At 41.5% G+C, this 7,366-nt stretch overlaps 1 pseudogene; it reads right to left on the minus strand.

Annotated features, from left to right (window-relative positions):
- Positions 1–6,053: 6,053 nt before the first annotated feature.
- Positions 6,054–7,071, minus strand: LOC102815204 (annotated as a pseudogene).
- Between the last annotated feature and the right edge of the window lie 295 nt (positions 7,072–7,366).

A 7,366-nucleotide genomic window follows, 5' to 3' on the forward strand; every position in this document is an offset into this window, starting at 1 on the left:
ATATCCTTCAACCATAACCTAAATCCTACCAGCCTTTCTCAGCCAGCCCACTTTTCCTTGACCATTACATTCCACTATGATCACTCTAAGTTTCAGTAGCTTTCATGCTTATATACATACTATCTTTTATTGTCATTTGGTATTTTACATTCCTGTCTTGTCTTCCATAATAATTTTTAAAATCCTTGGAAAGGCAGCAGAGTCCGGGATAAGTCCCCCATATTATTGTTCTAGTCATCCCTCATAGCACATAGCACAGTGCAGTCCATTTAGTAGATACTCAATAAACGGCAAGCTGAATAGATGTGTAAAGAAGTCATAAAGTAATGTATATATTTCTGACATCTATACTGCACATTTCAGCATACCCAGGACTACCTTAAAACCGAAAGGGCTACCAAAAATAGTTTTACTATTGTTGTTGTTGTTATGTGCCATGGAGTCAGTTCCGACTCATAGCAACCCTGCACAGGGTTTCCGAGGCTGTTAATCTTTATGGGAGCAGAACGCCTCATCTTTCTTCTGTGGAGCAGCTGTACTTTTGAACTGCTGACCTTGCGGTTTGCAGCCCGATTCGTAACCACTACACTACCAGAGCTCCTTACGTTTTATTATTTCTTCATCACATCCACCTCATTATGATAGACCAAGATGGCTAGTCCTTAAGGACTTTCTTATGGATGATTTGATTCCCAGTTGCCTTTATATCAATGGAGTTGTTTGAACTCCTTTCATTGGTTTATCCAATCCAGGAGACATTTTTGATCACCAACTCCTGGTGTGGTGCTGTGGGTTACTATGCTGGGTTGCAAAGTTGGTTTGAACTGCAAGGTCAGTGCTGCAAGCTCACCACCTGCTTCCCAGAAACCCTATACAAGGTCTCTGTGGGTTGGAACCGACTCAACGGCACTTAAAAACAGTAGCAATATGCAGACCTACAGCTTTTAGTATCAATTGCACTCACTATAAAGAAAACAGAAATCCTCACAAGTGAATCAAGAAATAATATTATGATAAATGGAGAAGAAATAAACATTGTCCAACTTCATTTTGCTTGGGTATACAATCCATGCTCATGTAAACAGCAGTCAAGAAACCAAACGATGTCATGTATCAGGCAAATCTGTTACAAAAGTCATCTTCAAAGTGCTAAGAAGAAAAAAAAAAAGGAGCAAAGATGTCACTCTGAGAACCAAGGTGGCCCCTTAGCCATAGTATTTGCAACTACTTCATATGCATGTAAAAGTTGGATAGCGAGTAGGGGAGCCCAGAGAATTATCAGTGTAATCGAATTATTGGTGAAGAATATGGAAAGTACCATGGACTTAAAGAACAAGTAAATCTGTCTTGGGAGTACAGCCAGAATGCTTCTTAGAAGCCAGGATGGCGAGACTTCATCTCTTGTAGTTTGGACATTTTGTAAGGAAGGACCACTCCCTGGAGAATGACATCATGTTTGGAAAAGTGGAGAGTCAGTGACAAAGACGAAGACCCCCCCAGTGAGACCGAATAACACAGTGGAAGCAACAAGGAGCTCAAATATAACAATTGTGAGAACGGCGCAGGACCTTTGTTCTGTTGTGCACTGGACCAACTCGACAGCATCTAACAGCAGCATATGCAGGACACTGCACAATAGGCTACAGGGACACAAACCCTGCTCATAATGACATAGGACAGAGTAGAACTGCCCCATAGAGTTTCTAAGGCTTTTAAATCTTTATAGAAGCAATTACCACATCTTTCTCCCATGGAGCAGCTGGTGAATTCAAACCACTGACCTTTTACCCATGGATAAGCACCTTAACTACTGTGCCACCAGTACTCCTTATAGGAACACAGGTGTTTGAAAAAACATAATTCCCACTTTTAAGAACCACGAAGAATAGTTGTTGTTGTTGTTGTTAAGTGCTGTTGAATCACTTTCGACCCATAGCAACCCTGTATAGAGTATCCAAGGAACAACTGGTGAGCTTGAACCACCAACTTTGCAATTCAAACAACTTTGTAGCCCAGCGTATTCACTCAGCATATTCACCCACTTAACAACAACAACAACATAAGGCTCAGAAAGTAGGAAGTGATAGGAAAGACGGAAGAAGGTAAATGATACAAATAGGGAGGAAGTGGAAAGGTGTTGTTATATTGTGCCGATTTAGAGTGGTAGGAGAACTAAACATGGCACATTGGTACTTAATTTCACATGGTCTTTTCCAAGAACTATGAGTAATACAAATAAAGAACTATAAGAAGCACTTATAGATGGATAGGCAGCTGATCCATCCAGGCAGGCTTGATAAAGCATGTATCATTAGAGTTTGACACTGGATGGTGAGTCTGAGTGTGCCCAGATCATGGAGGATACCAAATCTCCAGGCTCAGTTGCCTGTTGAGGGCCAGACAAGACTTGAACACACAGTCAACATTCAGTGTTGAATGAATTGAATTGCCTGAAAGAGATAAACACCCCATAGCTGAGTCAGATCTTCAGAACTTAGCTGGAACAAACTTTGCTTCAAAATTGCAACGGGGGGCAAATTTGGCAAGAGACTTGCTCTGGAAATCATAAGGTTACTACCAAAAAAGGAGAGATGATAGATCAATGTTTACCAACAGGAAAGGAAAACCATTCAAGTACATTATTTGCTTGGTATAGTTTATGAAGTATAATTGTAGCTATACACCAACAACTATGCAACACATAAACTATATCTCAAAACTGTGTTTAACTGAAATTATAAGGGAACTGCTGACATGCCAGGTAGTGTTATCTCTTGAGAGGCAGCCTCTTGAGTGAAAGCATTGTTTGAGCCAGTGTAAACCCATGGCAAACAGTTTGCCTGGAAACCAAGAAAGCTGTTCTGACAACATGGAGAAAGATACATAGTCTAAAATAAATCCATCTCAAAGTATATTTACCCTATCCTCAAAGAGAGGAAATAACTGTCCATTTGAATTGGTAATCTTGTTTACTGTATACTCATTCTAACTTTCTGAATCATTTCCATTCTTGTGGTGTGTGCAGATATGAAGCATTCTAGGCTCTTAGCATAAGGAGCTCTGGTAGCGTAGTGGTTACGAATCGGGCTACGAACCTTAAGGTCAGCGGTTCGAAACTACCAGCCGCTCCGCGGGAGAAAGATGAGGCTTTCTACTCCCGTAAGGATTTACACCCTCGGAAACCCTGTACAGGGTCGCTATGGGTCGCGGAACCGACTCGACGGCACTTAACAACAACAACAACAGGCTCTTAGCTAGAGGGAGTACATAATTGGAGGAGATGGTGAAGGGATGGAGACAGCCTAGAGTATAGAAAGGGGCTAACTTTGCTGTAAAGGGGCCTTCTGGGTCATTGGTCCCTGACCACTGGGGTTATGAAGACCTTGGGACCTATGCTTCTCAACAGTTTCCCAATTTCTTTGGAAGGATTGTTTTCCTTTGGAAATTTGTGTGTGAAATGTAAGATAGATGCCAAGAGAAGCAAAAATAAACCTAATGTGAGTGAAACCTGTGAGAGCTGGAACTTGACAGGACTATCTTGCTTTTCTGTGTCTCACAAGTTCTCTGCCTTTGACAGAGTATAGTATATTATAGTATTAGTATTAGTATAGCACTTTCTTTTTAATGAACACTTTTTTAAAATTTGTGATTTGGGCGAAAATTTACAGAGCAAAACGGCTGTCCACTCAACAATTTATACACATTTTCTTTTTAGACATTTTATTTAAATCTGCACAATATAACGACACCTTTCCACTTCCTCCCTATTTGTATCATTTACCTTCTTCCATCTTTCCTATCATTTCCTACTTTCTGAGCCTTATGTTGTTGTTGTTAAGTGCCGTCGAGTCAGTTCCAACCCATAGTGAGCCTGTACAGGGTTTCTGAGGCTGTAAATCTTTACGGGAGCAGAAATCTCATCTCCCGTGGAGCAGCTGATAGTTTCAAACTACTGACCTTGTGGTTTGCAGCCCAATTTGTAACCACTCTGCTACCAGAGCTCCTTTCTGAGCCTTATATTCATGGGTAAATGCTGCCATTTTGATCTCTTATAGTTGATTGTTCTAAGAAGTCCATACCTCCCTGGTGTTGTTTTACATTTTATGTTGTTGTTGTTAAGAGCCATCGAGTCAGTTCTGATCCACAGCAATCCTGTATAGGGTTTCCAAGGAGAAGATGGTGAGCTTGAACCGCCAACCCTGAAGTTCAAACAGCTGAATTTTCAGTCTAGCACATTAACCCATAACGCCACCTATTTGACTGAAAGTTGAGCTATGGGAGTGAGACCAGTTCCAGGCCTGAAGGGTGTTTAAAGGCCATAATCTTGGTGGTTCCACCAGTCTCTACCAGCCCAGCAAGACTGATCACTTTTTTGCGATTGTGAGTTTTATTCCACATTTTTTGGCCACTTTATTCAGGACCGCCTATTATGGTCTCTTTCAGAGCAGGCAACAGTGGTAGTTAAGGAAAGGGTTATCCATTCCTTGAGATCAAACAAACAACAAAAATGGGGGGGGGGCAAGAAAAGAGAAAAAAAAACAGAAAAGAAAATGGGAGGGGGCATTGAGGGTAAAACTGAGAAGAAAGATAAAGGAAAAGATAAGCACAGCACTGGGAATGGGGGAAAGTCTGAATGGCCACTTGACTGGCCCCTGGGGTGTGTCAGGGGGCATACATAACTTTGGTTACTGGGAGTTCAAGGTAAGGGAGAAGTCATGCCTCTCTGTCACTGAAAACTGATGTGGGTGTTGGTAAAGTCCTGAGCAAGCAGAGCTAGTTATCTGGTTCCTGTTTCAATTGGAGTGTTGCTTCCAGTAATTCAAAATGGTCTCACTGTGCCGGTTGGCAGTTTTACTGCTCTTTGTTCTCTCTTTTCATTCAGTCTCTTCCTTTCATCAGTATTTGATTTATTTCTTTATTCTTTTAGTTAAGCTCCGGGTTACAGGATTGTCACCTGTAACCTTTTCACTTGAGTTTTCCAGTGTTTATTATAGTGGATCTGGATCTTGTACTGGCCTAGTCGACCATCTTGGATCCTCCTCTTCGTGATTTTTTTTTTTTTTTTAATGTAGATTTCTGAGTGTCACTGTATTATCTGGGGTAGAACTCTGGAATCTGTAGTTATAATAAGTACTCAGGTGAATCATGTACATATTAAAGCCTAAGGATTCAAAATGAAGAGGTGATGTGTGACAGACAGAAGCCTTGGTGGTGCCGTGATTAAAATGCTCAACTTCTAACCACAATGTCAGAGGTTCCAACCTTCAGGTCCCTTCACAGAAGAAACATGTGACAGTCTGCTCCTATGGATATTGACAGTATTGGAAAACCTATAGAATAATTCTACACTGTCTGATAGGGTCTCTACAAATACGAATCAACTCAAGGGCAGTGGATGGGCATGACAGCCAGAGGATCTAGACCAGTGGTTCTCAATCTTCAGCTTGCATCAGAATCACCTGGAGTGCTTGTTAAAACAGACTGTAGGTCTAAGTGAGGCCAAGCACTTGTGTTTCCAGTTATGGAGACCAGAGCCACTTAGAGAAATACTCAATATTGATGACACTCAGGTGTTTTCTGCAAGTGATTACAGCAGTCTGATTTGGAGCAAGACAAAAGACCTTGAATGTGAGAGAAAAACATTGGTGAGAGAAAACTTGTGGGATCTAGGCAAGTTAGGAAAGTTCCAACCAAGCAAGCTCGATCCAGGACAGGGTTTCAGAAACCTTAGTGCATGAAAGAACCAATACAAAAACGTTTCTGTACTTGGAGCTCTGAGGTCAGTCATAGAACTGTGAGGGTGCGACAGGCACAGCAGTCAGCTAAGGCGGGGCACAACAGTGGTTCCTTAGTCCAAGGTGGCAGGTTACCAGAAGTGCAATAAAAAGTGACAGAAAAAGGTGGAAATGGATGATGGTGATGTTTCCATAATGTGAAAAATACAGTTAATATCACTAAATTGTCTAAGTGAAGATTGTTGAAATAGCAAATGTTTTGTTCCATACTTTAAAAAAAAAAAATGTGTATTTATTTTTCACACATAGAAATCTGTTTTATGTTTGACTGGACTCAGACATAGAGGTAGACGCCCTCGGAGAGGACAGCCTCTGTCTCTTGGCAATGTGTTCCTGACATTTTTCTTTGGACTCCTTCACATCCTCTTGACCAAAAGCTTGGCATATTCTGCAACCTACTCCATTTTTCTTCGTGCCTTGTTTCTTCAGAGCCATATGCAGACGTTTGTGTTGCAGGACACATGGAGTAACTAGATGCTGAATCTTGGGTGCTTTAGTCCTGGGTTTCTTGTCTTCTTTGTTCAGTGGCTTTCTCACAACATACTGGTGGACACCATCTTCTTTAGAGAGATTGGAAAGTTTGCAGATCCTGATAGCTTTTTTTTTTTTAATTGTGACTGATATCTCATTTAATCATTTTTGTTTACAATTGAAATACAGGGAATTCTAAATTAATATCCTTGCCTGTAAGCTTCTTATACACACCAGAAAAGGTTTCAACCTTGTGTTCTGCATTGTTGTTGGTGCTGTGCTTTGTCCAAATGAACCATCAGACTTCACAATCTTCGTGCTTGAACTGAGCATGGCCTTTTTCGTGCCAAACGCTGGCCTAGGAAAAGACCAAATCTCGCGAGATCCTCTGCTAGCTCTCTTGGGCCCCAGGAAGTGAAGCACAGTTGTATCATTCAGTCCTGAAATATCGTTCCCTCCCTTTTTGTTTGTACAATAACCAAGTTGAGAACACTTAGGTTGACATCCACAATGTAATCCCGGACAGATTTGTGCTTTCTTTCTCCAGTTCGTGTTCTGTAACAGGAACGCCCCTTACTCAGAAAAAGGCAGATGTGGTCATGGGTCAAAACACCCTGATTCATGGGAAAAACTTGCTTGTGGTTCCTGCCTCTGATGGGACAGCATAATCCTTACACTCTTCACCCAGAGAGTCAGCAGCAACTTCTATGGCCATTCGTTTCTCATAAAAGGTAAGGAGTTTGTGTTCATCATCCACGGCATTGAGTTTCTGGCAGCCAGAGGCTGGGAAGGAAATGTTCAGCATCTTGGTGAAGCAGCCAGTGGTCTCCACTGCACTGTGAAAAAGAGAGTTCCATACATGTTTACCACAAAATTTTAAATGCCAGAATGGGGGAAAAAAAGCGATAGATTGTGGACAGTTGAGACCACTCAAGTATTACAGGTGCCAGCCGGGAGGCTTTGAGCTATTATGAAGTAGGAAAGAGATAAAACATTGGGCTTAGGTGCAAAAGAAATGGTGCACAGCTCAGATAGGGGAGTCACAGATTTTAGGTTTTGCAATGCCAAGGCCACAGAACAGTGTGCATTTCATAATTTTG

The sequence above is a fragment of the Chrysochloris asiatica genome, unplaced genomic scaffold (assembly GCF_000296735.1).
Source record: "Chrysochloris asiatica unplaced genomic scaffold, ChrAsi1.0 scaffold00062, whole genome shotgun sequence".
NCBI classification, from domain to species: Eukaryota; Metazoa; Chordata; class Mammalia; order Afrosoricida; family Chrysochloridae; genus Chrysochloris; species Chrysochloris asiatica.